The sequence below is a fragment of the Lepeophtheirus salmonis genome, chromosome 9 (assembly GCF_016086655.4).
Source record: "Lepeophtheirus salmonis chromosome 9, UVic_Lsal_1.4, whole genome shotgun sequence".
NCBI classification, from domain to species: domain Eukaryota; kingdom Metazoa; phylum Arthropoda; class Copepoda; order Siphonostomatoida; family Caligidae; genus Lepeophtheirus; species Lepeophtheirus salmonis.
Genome location: NC_052139.2, coordinates 15,526,775 through 15,553,008, shown reverse-complemented (window position 1 = coordinate 15,553,008; position 26,234 = coordinate 15,526,775). Strand labels below are relative to the sequence as shown.

The following is a 26,234-nucleotide window of genomic DNA, read 5'->3' as shown; positions in this document are numbered from 1 at the left end:
TTTAAAGGTTATCCTAATTTATCTAAATCACCCTGTAAAATAAATAATAATAAAGAAAGGAGTGATAACTAAATACTTTTTATAATAAAATCAAGATATTCCTTTAGCTATGTGAATACAAAGTGGTGTAGGTAAAATGGAACTATACATAAAAAAATAAAAATCTATATTTTTGTGCAAATAACAAATATATTCATTGACTAACTGAAATTAACATATGAGATTATAATGCATATAGCAACACGATTTGTATGCTCGCCTGTTCAAGGAGTGGTATTGATATAAAGCTCTTAACAATATGAGCCATATGTTCTTTGAATCTTTATAGGTACATGTATCTATAATAATATAATATTAGTGTTGCTTTTTGGTGCAAAAATCCTTGACCGATCCATGCAGTCGAAATTAATTTATTTATAATAAAACCGGGGGGAAAAAACTGTCTATATTTTGAGACGCATAAAATAGATCAAGAATTTGAAAACGATTTAATTTCGGTATACGGTCTGATATCGCGGTTTAGATTTAATGATCGGCCCAAATATATCCATAAAAATCACTTAGGCCTGAAACGAAAAAAAATCAGTTTTGGACCGATTTTCAAACTTAATATTTAAATATATAAATATTTAAAACTGTAATTCTTATAAAGAAAAATAGCTTAAACGCGTATTTACAAAACAGGTGGCCACTTAGGGGAGGGGAGTCTAGCTAAAAATTAAGATTATCCTTGTTGGTGAACAACCTCGTAGATCTGAATAACGTGCCGATATGACATAAATTACGTCACAGGGAACATTAAGGAACATATTAAAAAAATATATTTATATAGAAATAAAAATGACCTTTTAGAAATGAAATAAAACAGACTTTTCTAAAAGAAAAAAACAATAATATGGTTATAACAGGTGGTGAAGAAAAGACTAAACGGACGCTTTACCAAATACCAAAGCCGGAGGACCACTTTGACGAAGAGACACATTGCAGAAAAAAAAATATTTAACTATGATTAACGCTGCAATACTATGTAATTATAATTCAATTTCATGTCATTTCTATTTTAAAGGAGGAAGTGTTTAATTATTTGCCACGAATTGCAATGATTAAGTGTTGATTAATTAAGAATTTTTATTTTATCAAGAGAATGTTTCAAGAGTTGGCTTAAATCTCTATTAAAGCCGTTGTAAAAAATCATGAAAAACTACCAAGAAACAAATAAATTAGCAAGATAAAAAATGTTTAAAGAAGAGTCAATCTATCAATGATTGAGACCTAACCGACATTCCGAAAGGATCAATTGTAAGAATCGAATGTATTAGAGTCTTTATATACCTGGTCATATCCTGATCGACACTGAGTCTATAATTATCAAGATGTTTTTTCATTGTCTAGTAGATAATTGAAGCATGAATCATCACGAATATTGTGAGCTGGGGAAAAGTAATTTTGGATAGGGTGTTGTGAAAGTGTGAGGAGGGTATACTACAAACTCTTTTTGGAAAGTATTGTGCTTTGCATGATCAGTTGTGAATTATTGGGCGTCTAGTATGGAGGTCTCAAAGGAAAAAACTCGCAATATTTTATAATTTTACAATCTGGAAGGAGAAAATGTATTGAAACCGACAAAGAAAATTTGTAGTGTATACAGGGCCAATACTTTTTCGGTTTGTGTTGCACAACAGTGGTTCGATCGATTTTCCCCCGTTCAATTCTGCCAACAATTCCACCCTACAAGCATGAATTACAATGAATTATATTGGGATTTGGAAAAAGTAATTTCGTATTTCCTGCCCTTTTTTTAAACTAAGTATATCTTATTCGTTATTAGTTACATCGGACCATATGATAAAGCGTTGTATATACGACAAACGCTTTAGGAAAGTATTCTACTTGGCTGATTTAGTGTTGAATTTTCGTGCATCGAATATGGAGGTCTCAAATGAAGAAATTCGGAATATTAACATTTTTACTACCTGAAAGGGAAACGAGTCGAAATCGACCCAGAAAATTTGCATTGTATACTCTTTTGGATCGTGTTGCACAATAGGAGTTCAAGCAATTTTTCCCATCTCAATTCTGCTTTCTAATTTAACAACTCGACTGTTTGAAACTGGCGATCGAACAACGCCAGGACACATCCCGGAGTTCGGATGGAAAAAATTTATGCATCCACCCAATAGTCCAGACCTGGAATCAAGTGACTACCACATGTTCCTATATATTACCAATGCGCTTGGGCGTACAAATTTGGCCTCAACAGAGGCCTGTGAAAATTGGTTGTCCATGTCTTCGCCAATAGGGACAAAGGCTTCAAGGAGAAGGGTATTTTGATGTTAAATACTTGTTATCGATCTGAACGTGCATATTTTCCTTAAATCGGATGACTGTTGCAATTTACTTTTTCCCCAACCTATTACTTAGAATGTTATGTGTATGTGGGCATTCTGTGCAATGTATATGTTCGGCAATGTGGTCATTCGGCACCAAAGAAGACATGGTAGAGGAATTATGTGAAAAAGAACCACATTGGTTTATGAATGACCATTAACCAGGGAAAGCCTTCTCACTAAGTCCTTCATTTATTTTTTTACATCAACGTAATTACATAAACATAATTTATAGTCATATTAAAGAAAAAGATTTGATTGATGACTTGTATTCATGCAAATTTTGGAAAATCTATGAGTACTGTACTCAAGGCGGTTGCCATGGAGATGGGAGGGGGGGGGGTAGAGTCAGGAAAAATGGATAAATTTTGTTTGTTTATTAAATAACTGGGGAAAAAAATTAAATGACTTGTCATATTATGTAGAGTAGGAATAATGGTAGATTATTTGGAAAATTTTGAAAAAAGTCGAAGTGATAAATCTTAGCTACGGCACTGACTCAGCCACAATATAATTTCAAATGAAGTAGTTCGGTATATTGAAGATAATGTATAAATAAGATTTTGGAGACGTCGATATTAACTGAGCAAGTTGGGTGTAATATTTTGGGAGTTATGAAATAGGATGACAACATTTCAGTGTTCATGAATGACTCACAAGTCATATACTAAATAATCGATGAAAAAAACAGACAAAAAATATTTTTTTTATAAAATTTAAAATTATTGTTATCTTCACCGTAAATAAAATAACTCCTGGGTTTTTATAATAACTTCAAGTTTTACTTCCTTCAATCTAGAAGGAGGTTCCATTTAGAGAATAATGGCATTTGATAAAATGACCATTTTAAATAATTTGAGTAATCAGTGAGTTGATACAATTTCACTGAATTGAGTGAATACTTTTGTTCTTAAAAAAAGTACTTGTAGTCATAAAAAAATATTTAAAATGTAACATTGATTATGTTGAGTTGTGTTGGTCTAGCTTAGTCCGATCCCATCCTGTCCAGTCCCAGTTGAAGGTCCTTAAATAAGGAAAATTGATCCCTTGTGACGTCATTGAGAGCGTTTTCCTTTTTTTTAAAGTATTATTCCGTTAGAATTAAATTATATAACTAATTAACAATATAATATGTCGTATTATGATGAAATAGGATTTTTTTTTGGAAAAATTGTGCTATATTCTTAATATTTTATTTAGCTTAATATATCATCAACATTTTAGGACCGGTCTAAGGATCGATAGAAACGATCTTAGCTGACTCGGACTAGACCAAACAAATAAGGACCGACACAATACCTAACTTAAGAGTCATCCAGCTGGTTAAATATAATTTATGAATTCAAACTCGTCACTGGGTGCACTGTATATAATGCTCCCCAATTCATATACCAATACAGTATAAAGGAAAAATAGGATTTTTATACCATGCAGGGAGCACTAGATTTAATTAATGAAATCCTGCAGGCGTTTAGTTTAACTTAAGCAAAAAACAAAAAACAAAAAGCGGTAAGGGCTTTCACATTCAATTTAAAAAAAAATAATGTGATTTTGTATGAGGCTTAAGAACCACCTAAAGTACTCTCTGGGTTTTTTGAAAAAAAAAAAGTTTTACGTTTTAACGATTAATCGAAAAATCGAAACCAAGGGTTGGATGGAGTGTTATCTTCTACAGGGTATGCAAGCTGTCTATACCCTCACTTTGAAGTGTACTGTTAGCAAATGTAGGCGCTTAGACAACTGATTTTTTTTCGTAGAGTTGGGAAAAAATGGAATTCGTGTTTCAAATATTTTAAAAGACACAGTATCTACAGGAGCAACAACATGACAAATGTCGAACTCTAGGACTCAGAGAAATATTCGTTCGCAAGGTTAGGGGGCATTTGATACTTCGAAAAAGACTAGGCATCCTGTTTATAAAGATTTTCAAATGGCTCCCAGACAATTTTGCAACTTCATCTCTACAGAATTTTAGCCTATAAACTCACCAAATATGTATCCGATTGTTTTATTTTGTTGTGTGTGGTATGATCGAACGACAAACCAACCCAACCCCCTGGAACACCTAAGACGAACTTATCAGTCGAATAAACAAGGAATTCTAGGATTTGCCAAGGGACCAACTAGCAAAAACATGATCACGTTTTTGCCCTTGTATAGATACTTTAATTGAAGCTGCAGGTAATTCTGAAGATCAGATTCCATCAAGCTTTCAGAATCGGGTTTATTTTTTTTAATTTGATTACTGGTTGGAGAGAAAATTACTTTTGAAAAAAAAAAAAAAAAACGTGGCACAGATAGCTACCGCACCCTGTGTAATATTAAAAACAAATTTGTATGTTTCTTCAACCCCTAATAACTCCAGACAATACTGGGTACTTCAGTAGTTTTATAAAAACTGAATACTAATATATATTTCTACACTCAAAATGCCAACAAAACTCAGTTGTCATTATATACCCTGCGTTATTATGTGATAAAATAACACGTATTCAAATTGAGTTAAATCATTTACTGGATTTAAAATTCAATTTTGGATGCATTCTGATACAGTCTGGTCAACAGAAGTTATGACTAATATTTTAGAACTAGTTTAATATTCTCTCAATTTAATTAGTCCTTAAACCTTTTTGTAAACATGTGGATGGTTTATTAAACCAAATAATATATATCAAATATGTATTATGAGTACTGTAAACATATTGCAATAAAACATACTTTTTTTCATAACAATACCATATAACACGAACATATTATATTTTGACTTAGTTATATAATTTATCACGCTAAGTCATTGAATAATTGAAAGGAGGAAATACACCCTCAATGACGTCACGAGGGATCGATTTTACCTTCTTTAATGATATATTTTCCTAACTAATACAACACTCATTAAAACATTGTCAAAACATCTTTATAATTTTATTTATGTGTGCATTTGTGATAAAGATTATTGATCTTTTGCTACCCCAATACGTACAATTCGGAATTTTATAAGGTAAACAGTGGTATAAAAATAACTTTTGTTAGATAAATATGAGTAATAATCGTCTATAAATAACATAATTTTATACCTATCTTTGTTCATGGTTTTTAACATAAACTATATGTATTTGCAGTAACACATCCATCTATTTTTTGAGCTACAAAAACACAAGAGGTATCAAAATTTATGTAATGTCTAAAATAATACGAAAATTAATTTTAAAAGGTACTTTACTATTGAAATCAATGATGCAAACATAGAAAAAATAAACAAGGGTAATTCCAAACTTGAGTTTTTTGAAATTATATTAAAATTTATGGTAAATTAAAAAAAAAAATCGAAGATTGTGCTATTTTTTGAGTGATTGATTTGGCTTGGAATGACCCATATATTCAGAAATTTGCTCTACGTACCCCACACATTTTCACCTGTAGTATATAACTGGAATTGAATGCATCTATAAAAACTTATTGTTTATCAAGAATTACAAATTAACAGATAAAAATTCGAGTAAAATTAAAATGTGTATGTATCATATTTTTTAGGTCAAAATATTGATTTTGCGACATTACGTGTAAAAACTAATTTTTTTTTCTTATATAATAAAATATAACGAAAGTTTAAACCAATTAATTATCGATGAAATGTTTTGTAAAAGTAGATATATATCTAAAACATTCTAAATATAGTTATTTAAAAATAGGGTAGGTGGCGTTGAGGCCGAAACTGTAGAAGACTCTAAATACTGAACCACAGTACAAAAAAATCTGAAGTTTTGATTTTTGAGTTTTTAACTAATATTAAAATATGTGTCAAATTTGAAGAAAAAAAAATCGAACATGGTGCTCTACAAAATGTTTTTTTGAAATGATTTCACTTGGAATGACCCATTAGCAAGATAGAGCTTATAATGCACGAAATATCTTAAACTTAAGAAAAATATTTATTTTTTAATAGTGATATATAATATAAGTTGTCATATTTATAAGCAAGAGATGCAGAACGACAGGATATGCATGCAACGGCACGTTACTAGAAAATTTGAGCTCTATGGGTGCTGATATTTTAAGAGTGGATTTTGAAGCATTTAAGTAATGGATTTGAAGCTGAAGGAAATTACTAGTTATATTGGGAACATACAAAGAACTTGATAATCGGCAGCTACCCGCTATAAGGGGATTCATTAAAGTATAATGTAAATGGTCCATCCATTTAAGATATTTATGCGATTTTTTATCAAGACATTAACAATAAATAAACCAAAAGTAGATTCCAACAGTAACTTAGTAACGAGTTACTGAAATCCCATTTTGAAAAGTACCTCTTTTGAAAAGATATCCCAAAAGCAAACGAAATGGAGGTTTTCAAAACAAACTAAAGTCTTTTTTGGAGCCATACGAAAGTTTTTCGAAGTTGCTACTTGTAAATGTATGTACTTTATTTGATTATATACAAAGAAAGTTCCCATCCATCGAATAAGTTTTTTGTTACATTAAGAAATGAGAGAGAGAAAAATGCTTTTATGTATGTGGTGTCAATTAGAAAGAAATGGGTATATTAAAGGAATAATGTCAGTTCCAGATGAATCGTCAATGAAGGAAACAAAATGGTTATGCTTCCCTAAATAATCTAATTTTGTCGCAACAAGTTGCCATAATGATTATATCAGTTGATGTTTCTCGGAGACGTAGCCAATAACAGAGGCTTCCTCGACAGATACACCATCAACTTCATCTGACAATAGAAATACAATGTAGTTCCCAAGAGCTTCTAAGCTCTGTGATGGATGCAATTTAGTAATGACATCTGTTGTTGCATTTGCAGTACTGAATGACGTTGACTTAGTTTATATCCAAAACTCAATAAGGCCATTCATAAAAACAAGATTCACAGAGCTGCATCTAAAGCTCACATAGAAGCTTCAAAATCTTATTAATAAGTCGTTATTAAAAGAACTGACTTTCATATAATTTGAAGTTTTAAATGAATTTAATTGTTAATTTGGGGCATTTTCTATGTTTTTTTATAGGGATTAAAAACGCTTTAATCATCATTATAAGAAGAAAAAGTCAACTTAAGGGTCCGATATTGAAACTTTGAAATTTTAAATTAAGTATATTATTGATGAGAAAATGAAAAATCGGGGAAACAAGGATTAATGAGTTTTGAATTTTAAAAAAGTAAGCAATTTGCTAATATTTTAAAATTTCAGTTGCAGAAAACTTTTTCAAAGACTAAAGGATTTTTACAACATTTCTTTAGGAAATAAATATTGAAATTTGTGGTCATCTGGTGACACTTTTTCAGAGAGAGAATGGTGATAATGATATTTAAAACTGACAAAGGGTCCGGTGTTGTATGTTTTGAAAAGAGAGGGATAGAAACAAAGAATGAAGGTAGAAGAGAAGAGGGAAGAGACCGAGAGAAAGAGAGAGAAATTGAAAAAGAAAAGGGGAAAGAGGTTTTATTTTCATCAAAAATAGCCTCTTAATGCCCTTCATGGACCAAAAAATAACACAAGAACTTGGTTGCTTTATACATCTACCTCCTAAATTTCAAACAAATTTATTTGACAGTTTTTGATTCCGTGTGTCATAACACCAAAAAAAGTATTTTATACATATATAAGATACAATAAGATATAAATACAAAAATACATTATTATAATTTCTCGGTTTTGAGTTCAAAAATAATCTAAGGTTTAAAAAAAAGTGAAAACCTTCAAACATTAAAGCCAATTGTTTTTTAAGCTTATGATGCTGATTTTAGGACGTACATTACATTTCTAATATTAATTTATCTTTTACCAAGTAGAAGCAATGTTTAGTTATTTTTATGCAATTATAATAATAGCTTTGAAATAAAAGAAAAAAACCTGTAATGAATGTCTTATGGAATTAAAATAAATATATTAATGAATTATCATTTTTATAGACTAAATAAATAGATCGACACAGAAATATTTTAATTAATTGTGTTAAACAATTTTATTTATTCAATTTGATCTTTCATGTTATAAAATTTAACTCTAAAAAATAGCTTTTAGATGTCCAAAAATAGGGAAAGAGGGAAAAAGTGAATTTTCTATGTATAATTTGGTTTTTAAACAGTTTTATTGATTTTTTCAGAAAATAATCCAAAATGGATAAAAACGCATTTCGAATTTATACTCAATTTTTCAATCAAAATATGGATATTCTCAAAAAAAATTAGAGTCTCCATGAGATTTTACTTATAAGATTACTCTACAACTGTTCGTAAGGTTGTGACATTTCACAATGACCAGTGCCTGTATAATAATAAAGACCACCACTAAGAAAATAATAGCTATAATTTATTAAGGTCTTTGAAATTCGTAATGATAGAGTCAAAAGCAGAGCCTCATTGGGAATTCAATGTATGTATCTACGCATGTTTTTAATTCATGGGTATTCAAGCATGGAAGACTCACTTTTAACTAGTTAAAAATAATATATCCCTAATTATAATTTATGATGCAACTCGTTTTTCCCCTCTCTTTTTTCTCTCTTCCTTCAAACGTTTGAGCATTTCATGGTCAACTCTTGCAAACTACATTTCCCAGTTACTTCAAATTGCATTTATCATTTCTGCATTGCATTAAAAATAAATTTACACTCAGCTCAAGAAAGGGGTAACTTCTATGGAAACCAGTAATCATTTATTCTGATCGGCGATCAATTACAAAAGGGCGATATTATATCTCTGATTGCAGTATTGCAATCGGTCCTGATCTTTATATTGGAACAGAAATGGCAAAAACATTGCAATCCAATAAATTTGTACAAAAATCAGAAAAACCTCCGATCAACAAGCATGGATACTAGTAATTATTTTTATTTAAATACAAAAATCTGTTTCGAGAGTCCCATACCTAGAGAAGGATAAATGATTACTGGTTTTCATCTAATAGTGCTGTGGTTCTCGAGATCAGCCTTTGTCTTTAGACTGCTCACGAGACTGTATTTTTGTTTATGGATTTGATCTCGTCTTGGTCTCGGGACATAAAAGTCTTGGTGTCCATGGAGGAGTAGCTGCGTGTGATGCAGTACCTAGCCGCCGCCCTTGATGTGCTCCAGGGGGGAAATTGCATATTTTTGGGCCACTTGCTACCTATCATGGCATATCCAATGACTTACCTATAAGAGGAGAATGACAACATCGACAAATGCAAGCCCTGGTCAACGCCTTAGTAGCCGATATTGACAAACGGTTCGGAACCTACATTGAAATGAGGGAAACGCTAGTCCCCTCAACCTATCTCCCTCGATTTAAGGTAGCCTTTCTTACTGAGGAGACTCAAGAAAAAGAACACATTTTATTCTTGAGGAGACCACCTTATTTGAAGATCAGCCATACAGCCAGCTGTCTCAGGATGCACAGGAAGAGAGTAACTTCTTTACCAAACGCCCCAAAAGATGGATACGGCCAAGTAGGAAGTGGAAAGATATCCGGCTGATGACTCTGTAGGTCTGGAAATGATCTTGGTCCACTGGAGGGTCAAAAAGTTATAACAATGATACAATGTCGTGCTTCCTAGCAGTACCAGCAGCGAGCCTTATTTCTCACTGGCCAAAATATCATGAGGAGGACTAGACAGACGCTGACAGACGATGACTTTGAGAAGCAGGTCCTAATAATATCAAATAAAGAGCTAGAAAAGAAATGATTTATGTAGATATTTTATTATTCGCCGGTCACCTATATTTGGTTTTTTTCTACATTTATTTATTATAGTAAATATTGTAAAAAATACATTTAAAAAGGTGTATAAATCGTTTATTTAAGTTAAAAAGGTATAGGGTTAAAGAAATTAAATGTTTGAATATGATTGCAATTAAATTGATCAGATTGCTGATCGCAAATGGCCCAGATCGTTATATTGCTATATCGCTGTTAATTTCTGATCGCATTATTTGATCAGATAGCAATTTTTTCCCTGATGATTCACAAGCCTGCTGATATCTAGCGGTGGTGAAGATATTGGGAGGAATGAGGATGTATACAGCTGAAATACAAAGTGACGACACACACCTATTATCTTGAGGAGATTTCCTTAGCTCCATGAAAACTATTCCCCTCGTAAGATGTCGCTTTTTAGATACCACAGATAATGTTACTTCTCCAACGCGACGTATACATTTTTTTCTTCCTCTTGCAGATATCATATTGTAAATTAAATTAAATTTAAATATCTTGGCAAAAGGATATTTCCCCATAAAATATAAATAAATGAGGTTTATACATCTTTTTGTATATTTTTGGCTGAAATTGATGTTCCCTTTGATTTTTTTAAATCAAAATATTTATTAGAATAAAAAGTAATTAACTGTTTTTATCTGTCAGACCAATGATGGAATTATAGCCCAAAATTTCAATGCATACATATAATCAAAATACATTTATATCATAAATTTGTACCAGGGCCAAAATAAGTACTGAAATTAGTAGAGAAAAAAAAACCGACAACGATTCTAATAGAAGTACTAGTCACTGCTCCGTTATCAATTGATTATAATTAGACATGATGTATTATTCATCTTAGAATATACTCATGGATTGACATTCAAGCTCAATGTGAAGCAAGAACATGATTCCATGATTATTTCAACAGATTATTATTTTACTTACGCCAGAAAAGTTATCTTTTCCCCTTGGTTTATATGTTTGTCTGTCCTTACGTAAGCAGGATTACGTAAAAAGTTATAGACGCAATTTGATAGAACTTTGATGGAAGATGATACATGTCAACAGTAAGAGTTCCATTACATTTTGAGAAGTCAAAGTTACACAAAAAGTTACAAACACATGATTGACTATAATTTTGGAATCAATTTCCAAACTCAAACTAGAGTCATTTTGAAGTCAAAATAAAAATATTTCTTATAATTTTAAGATCAGACTCACACAAAATGTCAAAAACGTTCCACATAGTAAACTTTAGACTAATAACATACAGCAGGAATCAATGAAATTTTTATGGAAAATAGTTTTAGTCCAAGGTGTACGCTCTGCCGAGGGTCCATTCCAGATTAATGATGCTAATGTTTAAACCAAAAGTCTGATTTGAGTTTTCAATTGCAAGTAAATTATATCTAATAATTTTTTTTTAGTAATCACATTCATTTAAATTGATTTAACTTTGTTCATTGAGAGATAAGAGTTTGTCCTATGAATCAACAGTCACAAGAACTAAGGATTATTTTTTAAAGAGTAAATTGGACATCATAATTACATAGCTCAAAAATATTTGGACCAATAACAAATCTAATAAAATATATTAAAACTATTCGACACATGCAATTATTGTTTTTGTATTATTTAGCAAAAAAGCTTCTGAAACTGTGGTGAATACTTCATAAGAAAGGTATAGAATAATTTCAAGGATTATTTATGGAGGACTTGTGCAGAATTATATTTTTGGGGCCACATTTTTTTTAAAATAACCAAAAATTAAAAATTTTAGGAAAAAAACTGGAGAAATTAAGTTTTCTTTTTAATGAAATTAAATTTAAATTCATAATATTTCGAGAAAAAAAATTCAAATTTTTTTTTTTTCCGGATTCATTTAAAAAAAAAAATCAAAAACCAAGGCCCCACCAAAAAAAATAAATCCTGCAGACGCCCTTGTCACTGAAGCTAAAAATGCTTTGCGCTGGTAACCCCTTACTCCCTTACCTTACCCCTTACTTGGGTTAAGTAAATATTTTCGAAGTGGTACATCACTAAAAAAAGGTTGAGAATTCCTGTCCCAGATCATATCCTGGGTCGTTTAATAATATGAATAAGTTAACAACCTCAACTTTCTTAAATGTGAACATGTTAGATTTGAAATAAAGATATAGAAGAAGAAAAAAAATCTTAAAATGTGTCGTTTGCTGCAACCACTTCTCTTTAAATGAAGGACAATGGGGTTTTTAGTTATTAGAAGTATTGAGGTTATAAGTTATGCACAATTTTTTTAAGTATTATTATTATTATGTATGTGAAACCTTTTTCAAAAAGGAGTGGATATTCTTGAACTTTGGTCATCAATTTTCTAATATAATTTATAACTAGCATCTTAATAGAATCTTTAATTCCAATTTAAAAACGGAATATGGTTACGTTTTTTTTTGGTTTTTTTTTTTTTTGCATTCCTTCCCTTTTATTAAAGAGAAATTTGTTTAAATGGCTTATAGCGTGGTTTTCATAATTTAAAATGGTGATTCGACAATAATCAGAATCGAAATGGTTTTTTTTTTTCTGGAATTAGGATCGGTATTAGAAAAATAAAAGTATTTAACTATTTATGACTTTTCTACACTATGAAAAATATAGCCCCCCACCCCACCCACCCAAATTAAAGATTTGTTTTTTTACTAAAAGATTTCATATTCGATTTTATTTTTCCAAAAATTTTAATATTTGGAAATTTTTCTCCAAAACATTTTATATTTGAATTTTTTTTCCAATAATTTCATATTATAAATTTATTTTTTGAATTTTATTTCAGAAAAATTAAATTTTTTGAGAATACTTCTGAATTTTTAATATTAAATTGTATTTTTGAATGTAATATTAAAATTTTTTAAAAATTAAATATTTAAATTCTTTTCTAAAAAAATTGAATTTTTGGATTCTTTTCATAAAATTTTTAATTTTTGAATTATTTTTCCAAAAATTCAAAATAACAAGAAGCCAAAATATAATCCTGTAGAAGCCCTGAAAGCAAAATTGTATTTTTTAACTCTTACTTATAAATCTAAAGTATTAGGATTTTTTTTTAATTTTTTTGGGGGAGGGGGGACTTGTCCTATCACTAATTTAAATAAGAGTCCTTGCAAACGAAAAAACATTGCATATAATGATACAACATTCATCTTTGACTTTTGAATGTTTGCTTTTAACCATTCTAAACTAAAGAAACATAATTAAAATCTAACCTCCCATAAAATTAATGAGGAAAAGTATCCAATTTAATAAAATTATTTTTGTCATAAATTGCGTGTTAGTGTATACATGACCTTCAGTACGTTTGAAATATTAATGAATATGAATATTAAGGAAATCTTTAAAAAAAATAATTGTCAATCCATCTAATGTTCCCATTGAAGAGGTAGAAATAATGTCTAATGAGGCCTGAACATTGGTTAGTTATATTAGTTTATAACCAATCTGATCGAAAGTGGCGCTGCCTTGCAGTAAAATAATACAACTCTCTGAATGATAATGTTATAGGATGGTCGAAATAAATTGGGAAAATTTTAAAAGGCTTATAACGAACAAACACGATGGGTTAGAACCAAAATTTTAACATTATTTGAAAGCTACATTTCCTGACATTCAATTATGCATAATGAGACCCGCCTCTCTTGATAAACTCGTCCACAAGGCGCCAGAAGCGACAACCTTGTGCATATTAAGCATTGCCATTGTACTGGTCTAGATGGAATAGCCAAGGAAGAAATAACACCTTCCAACAAGACAGTACACCGGCCCCCAGGATGTCCTGGTGACAAAATGTCCTCACTTTTGGAGCCTTTTGGCCAGCAAACAGCTCATACCTGAGCCCAGGTGATTTATATATCTTGGAAGGGTCGAACATGAGGGCTTTTCAAAGTATTATTCATCTGTGGAGTCCTTGAAGAAGTCTATTGCCCGTACAATGGCAAAACTGGATCTGCATGAGGTCTCCCTGGTCTGCCATGCTTTCAATGCCGTGAGGCCAAGATTATCAAGACAGGTGGATGCCATTACGAATTAATTATTGTCATTAAATGTTGCTTTCAAATAATATAAAAATATGCATCTACCTGTGTAGTTTGTTCGTTATAAGCCTACAAAAAATTTCCCATTTTTTACGGACAATCCTGTTTTTATTCAATAAGCCTGTTACTTGATGCAGATGTAATCTTCTGTTATTCCGTCCAAGTGCTAGCTGACAGTTGCTTTTAGGGCATTGCTGGTTGGATGAAGGGCAATAGAGGCCTTCTTCTTAACATGCATACAAAGGTTTAGTGGAGGGCATTGACATCTAGGCTGAAGGGGGAGGGGGTGGGTAAAAGTGTCAAAAAAGAGTCCAAAAGAATGCAAAAAAGAGTCTTGCTACGGAGGCGATGGGTTTCTTTCATTCCCGGTGTCAAAAGTGACCTCTCCACTATCATTAGGCTCTTTCCACCCACTTTTTTTATAGCTCTCTGGACAGTCTGGTGGGAAACCCTGAGATATCTTGCATGGACCTTCAAACACTTGAGGGGATTTGCCTGGGCTGTATTTATTAACTCCTCCGGGTCCAGTTTGGTCTTTGCTACGGAAACTTTCTTCCTCTCCAACGTTTGGACTTGCTAACGGCGTAGACGGTATCCCTGGAGACGCCCCACTGCTTAGAGTCCGCGAATGTAAGTTCAGGGATCACGTTCAAGTGTCATTTTCTCGACTTGTACGTAAGCTAGAGAGGTAAAGTTTGTCCTGTTTTGTAAGCAATAGCTTTTACTTTAATATCTTGAAGTATGAATTAATTTCAATTACTCAACCTTTATTAATTATTGAATTAGTAAGGTTTCAGATTTCAAAGGACCACCTGGTATGCTATCCCTTCATTTTGATCGATGAAACTTACTTAGCTATTATTTACTTGCGAGTTATATAACTGTGGGTATTTCAACTTTATATTTTGCCATATCATACTTATAATAATTTTGTAATTTTTATCAAAATAGTAAAAAGTAACAAATTCAATATATTAACCATTCATGTCATATTAAATAACTGCATTATCCTCATCACTTTAAATGATTCATCTCCTCTTCTAGTTGAATATTGTTTGTACAAGTTGAAACTTACACCTGACTTATAAATACTTTACATGCATATTTCCAAAATTATCCCCATCCAGTGCTTCTCTTTCTATTAAATACATAAGTCTTATAAAAACAGAGAAAGAAGTGAATGGATAATTACCATAACTAGAGTTGGGTTAGTCCTTATTTGGGACTGAAGACTACAGTCCATCCAGTTCAGTCTCTGTCCGGTACAGTTCATTTCTGCATATCAGTCCTAAAACTTAGAAAATTCGATCCTTGATGACCTCACTCAACTTTATTTCTTCTTATTATAAACAGTTTTTGCACAGATAGTCCGAAAGACCTGGCCTTCTTCTCAAGGACAGGTCTCAATGACTAATAAGACCCAAGGGTGTCCTCAGGGGTTTGACTGAAGGGCTACAACCTCCAACACAAAACAATTAAGGAAATGTTGCTTTTTATTAGATAATTTAATTTTTGAAATTTTTTTTCAAATAATTTAACTTTGATATTTAATTTAATTTTTCAAAAATATTAATTTTCTAATTTTTTTGCGAAAAATATTATTTTCTGTGATATCTATGGCTTTGGGAATTTTTTTTCCTAAAAATTCAATATTTGAAATTTAATTTTTGAATTTTTTTTCTCAAGAAATTTAATTTTTTGTGAACAGCTGTAGATTTTTGAATTTTTTTTCAAGTTTAAATTTCGAGTATAGTTATGTATTTTTGGGTTTTTCTTCCAAGAATATAATTTATAAAATTTTTTTCAAAAAAATTCAATTTTTCAATTTTTTTTTCTTAAACATTTAATTTGCTGTAAATAGCTATGAATTTTTGAATTTTTTCTCTAAAAAAACTTAATATTCAAAATTTGGAAACTTTTTTCAAAAATTACAAAAAAAGACCCCCCCCTAAAAATATATATATATATATAGTCCTGTAAACACTCCTTGGGTCAATCCTAAGATTGGACTGGTACATATAAATAAGGACTGACATAACAATTACCATAAAATTTCGAACCTTTCTTCTTTTTTTTTGAAAGACAGGTTGAGAGATACAACAAAAATATCTGTGCAGCCAGATAGTTAAAAAGAAAAAAAACTATCAGGACATCACGACTTCAGTTATTTAAAAAAAGTTAATTTCACATATTTCTTACAATGACATAATAATTATAGTTATAACATTTATACGTACAATTAACGAGTCATTAATATTATAACCATAGTAATTATAAAATTATAACAAACGAACGATTCATATAACTTGGTTGATATCTAAGTACATATTACATATTATTACACATAATGAACATGAGAGAGGGAATTAAAAATCCTTCATAAAATCGTTTTGTCTGTTTTTATTTATCCCAAACACAAAAATTGTTTTTGGAGCTTAAGAAGACTAGATAGGGGGGTTAAATTATAAATGAAAAATTGGCTGACGTCTAAAAAAACAGCTATACAAATAATGACGTTTTCCAAAATTATTCAAAATTAAAAAAAAAAAATAAGGGCAAAAAATCGGTGAAAATTAGAGTCTTTTTTTCAGGTGTAAAAATTAGCTTTCCAATGGAATATAGGATTCGTAGATAAAATAAACTTCGCAAAAATTTGTCTAGAAATTCGTTAGCATATAAATTTGACACATAAAACTTGATGTTCAAATGAAATATCTGTCCTTTTCTGAATAATTTTTCAATTGTTTTTTAATTTTTTTCAACAAACTTCAATTTTCAAAAATAAATGCAACAAAACAATGCATTTTGATTTTAAAATTTAAGACCTAAACTATACACTATATTGTTTTTAGTGTTTAGAAAATTTAATCAAATAATTTTTTCAATGCTAGTAAAAATGAATCAGTTATCGAGGATTATTTTTTCGGCGACATTAATAACCAAAAACTTTCTTTATTGAAGTACATTTCTTTTTTTAAGGTTCATTTTTTTCTTTACAATGCCAATAAACACTATTTAGGGCCCTGTTTCGCAAGATTAGTACAAAACAGTTTTTTACAATTTTCTGTACGAATTTCAATTTTAGCTTCTCATCTAAACAAAATTTTTCATATTTATATGTTACTTGATGTTTATAAAACAATTTTTAAAATAAATTTAATATAACATACAAACGCTATATTATAATAGTCACCTACACCGAAAGGGTCTTAACATTAAGAAGAAATAACATTGGTCATTTTCAATGTGATTTCTCTCTTCCTCCTTGGCCCGAACAAAGCCGGTTACTCTTTGCCTAAAAATTATTACAACTTTTAGCATAATAATTACAAATCCAAATGATATACCAATACACTTAATGTATATGAACATCAATTCCTAGGCCAGATTGAGGATATGCAATAGTCTAATGTTTATCTATGTTTAATCAATGCAACTTGATCTGATCAATTAAGTGAGCATTTAAAAAAAATACACCTTCAACAATCAAAAACGGACATAAATATCAAAAAAATAATACATATTCCTCAAAAAACATTATTTTAACTTCTTAAAATCTGATTATACAGGGTGCAATGTCCTAACTTTCTTTATCCAAAGATTAATAAATAGTAATGTAATTCAGTTGAACTTTTAGCTGGACCTTTTTTGGGATTGATAATCTGAAGAATGAATTTTTCTTTTTTTTTGTCATTGTTATTTAATTCCTAAGTAAATCCATAATATTCAAAAAATGATCGAACATTCGTGTGCTCATAAACACGTCAAGAGCCATCCCCCATTTTTATGCACTGAATAAACTAACTTCTACTCGGTTATTTTTCTGTTTTTGTTTAATTAACTCTTCATTGATAGGTTTTTCGAGGTATAGTAACTTTAGACCAAGAAGATGCAAAACAAAATAAACCATTTGAATAAAAATTAATAAAAACTCAAGAGCAAAATTGGAATAGGACATGAGCCTTGTTCACTTATATTAGCTAGTAAACAAAGCGACTGGGAGTGGCGCCGTCTGGCAGGAAAATAACACAACTTTAAAAATAATAATATTATTTAATATAAAATATAGATGTGTTATTAACATAAAGGAAGTTGTGAAAATTCTTCTCAGCATTTGAGATTCCTTCAAACAACAAGCTAAAGACTATTATATTTATTTAGTAATTGACTTTTTTTACAATAAAACTTTAGAATACAACTACACCTACCCTAATTCTACTTCTGCACCCTGATTGTCACCCATGATAAAAAAAAAGGAAAGTATTTTGTGGCTAAAGGTTTTCTGGTGCAATCTCCACTATTTGTATACAAGTACTTATAAATCAAAATGATTTATCTCCATGCATTCAGAGATGAAATTTAAATTAATCTTAAACAAAATGGTTATATTTAAATCATTAATTTTATAATATATCTGTTCTTATAAAGTACAATATCTTTGACGAGTAAGTAAATGTCAAAAAAAAAATGCATATCTTCAAATACAGGAGTTTCCAGGAAGTAAGGACTTGAAAATAGTTATATAAATATTCATGGGCACACGTCTATTAAAATAAAAAGACACATACCCTTTATACAGATGCCTCATTTTGAGATCATACGGATTCCTAATGAGCATTGTTAAAAAATAAAAAAGTTCATTCCGCAACAAAGATGAACATCAAAGTGATTTAACTCCTTAAATACATATAAGACAGGTACTATAAATATCTTGTGCATTTTTATAGAGAAAAATATGGAAAGACGGAAGAGCAAACAGTTTTTCTGAAATGAGATTAGGTATTTTAATTTGACTGAAAGCTACACATGTAAACCAATCCTCTCATAGACAAGCCATGATGTCAAAAAAATGATAGTTTATAGTTTTAAGCAAGGTGGATAGAAATACAAGGATATACCATAACGCGTCTACGACTAATGTTTGACTTCCACTCCGCTTTTAATATTGATGTCATAGTAGATGAGTGGTTGCGTGTTTTGTCAAAATCTTTTCTTCTTGCACAACAGTCGGTACGATACATTAAATTGGAAATTATAGCAATAGGGACGTCATAGACTATGAGTGGTTGCGTGTTTTGTCAAAATCTGCCTGTCTTGCGCAGCAGTCTGTACAATACATCAGATTGAAATTTCTAGCATGCCTGATTACATGATGGTCTATCCTTGTATTTCCATTTACCTTGGTTTTAAGTATAAAGTTTTAAGATACAATCAGTGATTTTGAACAAAAGTAATTATCAATAATTGATTAATTAATAACAATCAATGCAACAGCTTGGTGGATAAAATGCCACATGTATTATTGTTATTTGGGCCGTAAAATAAAAAAAATATCAGGAAAAGTTTAAACGAGAGTAGGTTTGGCCTTTAAAACCTTATTTTTTAAACTACTTTTTTCACTAAAATGTCATTTCAGAGACATATTTTGAAATGAAATAACTGTGTAAATGAAAAAACGAGGGAAATAACAATTGATAAAAACATTCCAGCATTCAAAAAAATAAAATACTTGTTTAGTTTTCTAGAATACATATCCTACAAAATTGCTCTTATCATTCAAAAATCAAGTAAAATGAAGGATCTTATTTGGAAGCTAATATTTTTTTCAATTGCTTTATGTTATAATTAAACTAAAGAATGAACCTTATATTACAATTTCAAAAAATTTACGTTAAAAAAAAGCTATTATACCTAGGTTATTTAAAAATATTTAATAAATAAGCTAAGTAAGGTTCCGTGAAAAGGTTTCGAAAATAAATATAATTAAGGCAATTATTTGACTAATTGTAATAAATAATTTATATATTAAAGGCAAATAGATTAACCATAATTTAAATATGCTTCATATCCAATGGATTTGACCAGTATTTTATGTTTATATGTAAAAACCTTATTAAGTTATTTATTTTTGAACTTTTCTTTTTTCCAAATATTAACTACTTCTTACAATTTGTCAAATAATCTGCTTAATTATATTAAAAATATTCTGATGGTTTTATCTCATATTGACGACGGTATAGAATGTTTTTGATTTTACTTTCAATTTAAGTTCATACTTTCAACTTTTTTTTTTTTTTTTTTTTGAAATACCTGTACAAAAAACATCCTTTTTATTTAGATAAACAAATATTATTTGAGTTTTGAAAAGGATGAAGGCACTATAAAAAGTGTTTTTGAATATGTAAACATTAAATTTTTGAATATAGTCATAATTTTTATCTATATATTAGATACTTAATACATTTAAAAGGTTTGTGTATTGAAAATAGCAAAAAACACCAAAAGATTTTGTGGCCCTTGCCTGAAAAATCTAAGGCTGTTGGGAAAAAATATAGACTATATTTGAAAAAGGGCTCAAACTCCACTGAATTGAGCCTATTTTGATCTCTGCAGATTTTAACTGACCACATAGGTATATTATTTTTAAAATAAAAGCACTTGTAGTCTTTGGTAAGTTATATAGGGGATAAAATGTATCGGGCATGAATTCAATTTCACATTGTTAATGTACATCAATACATTGTAGCCTATAGGTTTCAACCAAAATAGTCCAGTTTCATTATTCCTTCGAACATATTTATATATATGAATGTATTTAAATTTTTTTTTTTGAAAACCAACAAATAAAGGATTTTTCATTAACAGCGCTCACATTTTTTTTTAAATAAAAGGAAAACAGTTTGAGATATCGACGATTTCTTTATTTGCCGTTAAAATAAATTCAAGTTAATTTATAAATAAAATTCGATGTCGTTTGAATGACGACCACGTGCACGTTTTACGAAGTCCAATCGTTGAACCAAATTTTCGACTACTTTTCCGCATAAATTGGCTGAAACTGCAGCAATTTCGCGTTGAATATTTGTTCTGAGCTCTTCTAACGTCGAATGATTATTGGTGTAGACAAGGGCTTTCACGTGACTCCAAAGAAAATAGTCTAAAGGCGGTAAATCGCACGAGCGTGACGGTCAATTGACTGGTCCATTTCTAGAGATAAGGCGCTCACCAAACTTACTCTTCAATAAATCGATTGTAACATTTTGCTGTGTATGAAGTGGCGTGTTGAAACGACATATCGTCCAAGTCCATATCTTCCAATTTAGGCCAAAAAAAATAGGTTATCATGGCGCCGTAACGATTTCCATTCACAATAACGTGGCGATTGTCATCGTTGACGAAAAAGTACGGCCCACTGACACCGCCAGCATGCAATCCACACCAAACAGTAATTTTTTGGAGATGTAATGGCGCCTCATGAATCACGTGTGGAGGTTTTCCGGCCCAATAGTGCCTACTTTGCTTGTTAACAAAGCCATTGAGCCAAAAATGTCCCTCATCGCTAAAGATGATTTACGTTGAAAATCAGGATCATTTTCGAATTTTTCTTCAGCCCATTTTACGTATTCCCGACGTTTGAAGAGGTCAAGTGGCTTCAGTTCTTGTGTCAACTTGGTCTTATACGGGTGTAGGCCAAGATCTGTATTTCTACCTAATCGGCTATATCCTGACATTAATTAATACATATCCTATTTTAATAAGTTTTGTATTTTTACCTATATCTTCATTGTATCTAGAAAGTTGAAAAATACCGGACACTCTTGCTACAGATTTGTCTGTTTTTAGCAAATTTGCAGGGTTCAAAGGAATTTCTATTTTAAATAAATACTTTTAAATTCTACTTAGAGACTCCACGTTTTTAAAAGTGGCACCAAGTAACTCAAATGATTTTAAAATCACTTCTTTTGTACATTATCAAAAAGTCAATAGCATATCTTTCTTTCTGGACTAGTTTTAGGGGGCGTTCGGGGCAACTTTCCATGGTTTAACTCACGTTCAAACCGGCCATCTCCTCTTTACCTTGACAGGTCAGAAGTCAGCCATATTCTTGCTTCAGAAGTAATGGTTCCTCTTTGCTATATGGATATGTAATGCACTTCTTCATGAGTAGGCAAGGGGTTTTTCAGTCTTCTTGGCACTGATACCGGCATGGAAGAGATGTCACAAGCGTTGACTTTTTTTGATGTTGATCCGACACCTTTTCACTTAGAAATATGGGATAAAAACAAAACTTGTTTATTTTTGTTTCAGCTGTTGTTTGATTGCATAATGAAACCTCGTAATGTAAAATAACGAGGATGAAAACATAATTATATGGGACCCCACTCTGAATAAAGTTACTCCATTAAATTTTCCTTCTTTCCTTCTTGAAAATTTGAATTTAATTTCAAACTTTCTTTTTTTTTTAGAAAAACTAATGTGAAGTTTTTAAGAATCACCCACTCCACTCAGGTAAATAAAATTTACTCAGCGGTTTTAAGACGGCCCTGCATACATTTACTACTCCAGATTTTCCTTGTTCACTCAATTATCAGAAATGAGTTGATTGTATGATGCATTCAGTTGATTGATCTTTGTACAGAGATGATTCCGATGTTGAATAAATAGTTGACTTTTTATAATAACCCAATTAGATTACATGTTTTACATTCATCCAAGATTACATAATTATGTAAATACTTTATAATTAATTCATGTTACCATGTTACAAACAAAACAAAACGAAAATAGAAGGAAAAGATCCAAGATATGGATCTTTGCATATTTTTATACTTTTCCTAGAACAAATGAGTATCCTACAAATTGTAGACTTTAGCCTTCAGTCGTTGTACCGACAATATTAATGTATATTTTTTATTTTTACTTATAATAAAGTAAAAAAAAATATATTTGAAACTTATGTTAATGCAAAGTAAACTTAAAATAAGTGTCAGAACGTTATAAAGTTTAGTATACGTTATACGCACTTACTTTGATATGGGCTTATACATAGTTCAAGAGTTTGATTCATGCAACATTTCGTTACTCTTTATTGTATCCATATAAAGAAAGAAGTGTGGGAGGGAAAGGCCTATGACCAGTTCATTGTAGTAAGCCAATTTTTCCCAACTATGGAATTATAATCAATAATATTGCATTATTAGCAGCTATTCACAGCCCAACCGAAGCAAATTCGAATTAAACCAATCAACGATTAGAACACTGATAAGAGGAAAGAAGGAGGCAAATCATTAACTGATATGAAAATGCAAATTATATTTTTTATGATAGTGAGTAAAAATAGGACAGACTTACATTTTCTCGGATCTAGGTCGGTTCGGATCCAAAACTACTATTAGACGAATACTTGTCTCAAATTGTATAAGAATTTTATAATGTCGTGAAGCTTATTCCGGTGATGTGTTTTATTTGCATTCAAGGTTGTTTGAGCGTGTGGGAAAATTGTCGGATGATAAAGATGGGGAAATGACAATTATTGAAAATTAAAACGAGGATATAACTGTTTATTTACCACGAATGTAATTTTTATAACTAGTAGTCAAATTTTTGATTTTTGACAAATGAATAAATTAAATATTTTTTGTTATTTGAATTTTTCTAATTTATTGATGTTTATATTCTCGAAAAAATAATTCACCTTCAAGTTCTGCAATTTTATCTCATATTTGTACGGTTTAGACGGATAAGGATTTTACTGATAGATTTTGGAAAATTCTATCATATTTGCTAAATAATTTAAAAAAGGAATTGCAAAGTCCAGAGCCCTTTTATCAAATATTTATCATAATTGTTAATTTGCATGTTTACTGTTTTTTTTTAAAGATGAATATTTAGAATATTAGTTGAAATTCTAGCCCGGGGCATTAAGTATAAACTATAATGTTTATTTATATACTGTTTACGCAATTGCTCTGGTTTCTTTATATATGTATGTTCTATATAATATATAAACCAAATAAAGAATGTTGGAAAATAAATATTAAAAAGAAAATGACGCTTATAATAGGATAAGTTGTCATTTTACTTTTTTACGGAATAAGACTTATGCTGGTTGGCATAATATTTTCTAAATAGATCAATATTTATTCACTTTTCTTAACTTGTTCAAATAAACTGCTAAGATCTTATTACAAAAATGTCGTTTTCAATGCAAATTACATACACTTAAATGATTTAATAGATAGAAATAAAGAAAGAGAAGAAGAAAAGACATAGAAACAAAGACAAAGAAGAAAAAAGAATTTGTTCCGAGGATCCCCTGGAATGTCTGTTCTTTGGAATTGGTCACTCACTACGGTTATGCAACGAGTCCTCTTGTGTCCATGAAGCTTGAAATAATTTATTTAAACAGTTTGATACATGAGGCTAAATGTTACAACAAAATGTGTAATGTATCTTTTCTTTTTCTCCTTTTTTTTTCTCTCTCTTTGTTTCCATCTCATTTCTTCTTCTCTCTCTTTATTTCTATCTCTTCTCACTGGGGCATACGAATACTTATGAATTTTTATCATGAGATCAATTCAAAAAGGAGTTTTTTCCTTGAAATATTGTTGTGGCTATCTTAAATTGACAACGATATAAAGTGTTTTTGGCGAGGTTCTTTTTATAAAATTAAAGTTCATACTTTCAGCTATTCAAATAGATTCTTTTAAACTTTTTGAATCTATTCGTCTTGAAGCTATGTACCTCTGAATAAAACTTAAACAAAGATAATTCGATTTAAAAGTATGATGCAGACATTTTAAAACTGGTTTTAGATTTTTTTAGCACTCGGCTTTAAAATATATTAACATAGTTTATCCCTATCTTCAACACTGAGCGCTTAAAATAGCTTTGAACCTTAAAAATAGACAAAAATAACCAAAAATATATGGCCTTTTTCTAAAGGCCACGAAGCTATGAGAGAAAAATAAGGCCATATTTGGAATCATGGGATAAAATTGTACTAAGCTGAGCATATGCTGTTCTTGTGGATAACAAAAGTGCGATTTTGATGGATAGTGTAATAACTCTTGTTCTTTAGTCAATGAGTATTATTTCTTATTCGAATTCATTACATGGTGAAATTTTGATACTATGGATGCATTAAAATTTAGAGGCATAATTCCATCATTTTCCATAATAAACCCAACCTTTAATGTTTTTAGATTAATAACTATTCCATATTTTGACTAAAAAATTAAAAAAGAACATCAAATTTATACCGATAATATACCTAAATTTATATTAAGACGAAACATCTTTTAGGCAAAATGACTTTAAGGAAAAATGTTCTGAGATAAAATAGTTTAAGGCCAAAGTAACTAGCACCCGTAAAAAGTTAACTTTTTGCAACTAGCTAGAAGCATATAAATACAATCCTCACAATTATTCATTGACTCAATGTTACTACAAACTATAGAACATGAGCAAATGAAGTTCATATCCTGCAAATTCACTAGTTTCTTTACTCAATTTCCTTTCATTATGACTTTTTTTTCTTTTATATTTGTACTTCAATACTTTAAGGTCGTGACTTTTTAAATGATTATGTTACAAACTACAATATAATTATCTATCAAATTTCAAGTATATGTATAATAGCTTTTTCATACAACTAAGGTCAATTGAGTATGAAACTTAGAAATCTATATATTCACCATTTGAATTTTTCTTTTAGGATTTTCTGGGTTAGAGTTGCATTAAATAATGTCCAGGTATAATATTAAGAAGATGACTCTAAATTGATATGAGTGTACAACTTATCATATTAAAAAGTACATTTTTTGTAGTGAAATTACGATATTTTTGATATGATTCTCATATATTGTTGGCCACTCCAACTAAAACCCTATGGACGCCCTTCTATGTGCTTGAATGGAATTTTTGTTCAAAAAGTAACAAAATGTATCCAAATACCCATGCTCATTTTAATAACGAAACTGGTACAAAAAGATTGGTAAAGTGGCAACTTGAATCAAAATCCTTGTAGTATTCATGAATTGCGTATATACCTGAATAAAATAAAATATATTTTATGGTCAGAAATGATATACATGTTAATATAACAACAAATGATTCCATTACATGATTTTTCTTATTATCATTAAAAGCAAAATAATATACTCATCATGTTGCAAAAAAAGCTGCACGTCATCAAATCAGTCTTATAGATTAAAGTCACATTTATAATTTGCAGGCTCCAAGCGGTCGATATGTATTGGCTTACATAATTAGCAAAGGATACCTGCGTTTCAAAGTTGAATAGAGGGGAAT

The 26,234-nt window shown here is 30.2% G+C and overlaps 2 protein-coding genes across 8 annotated transcripts in view; one reads left to right on the top strand and one right to left on the bottom strand.

Annotated features, from left to right (window-relative positions):
• The window catches only part of LOC121124324 (ionotropic receptor 21a-like), a 37,910-nt gene that overhangs the window by 2,152 nt on the left and 9,524 nt on the right, over nucleotides 1-26,234 (top strand). Inside the window, exon 1 of one of the 2 annotated variants that reach the window (XM_071891055.1) lies at nucleotides 5,275-5,385. The exons of the other annotated variant lie outside the window; for it this stretch is intronic. The gene's annotated coding sequence lies outside the window, so the exon portion shown is untranslated. Of the gene's footprint in view, nucleotides 1-5,274; nucleotides 5,386-26,234 lie in introns of those variants that run through there. 2 annotated transcript variants of the gene reach the window in all.
• Nucleotides 1-26,234, bottom strand: part of LOC121124185 (uncharacterized) — a 385,250-nt gene that overhangs the window by 354,226 nt on the left and 4,790 nt on the right. The gene's annotated exons all lie outside the window — the stretch shown is intronic.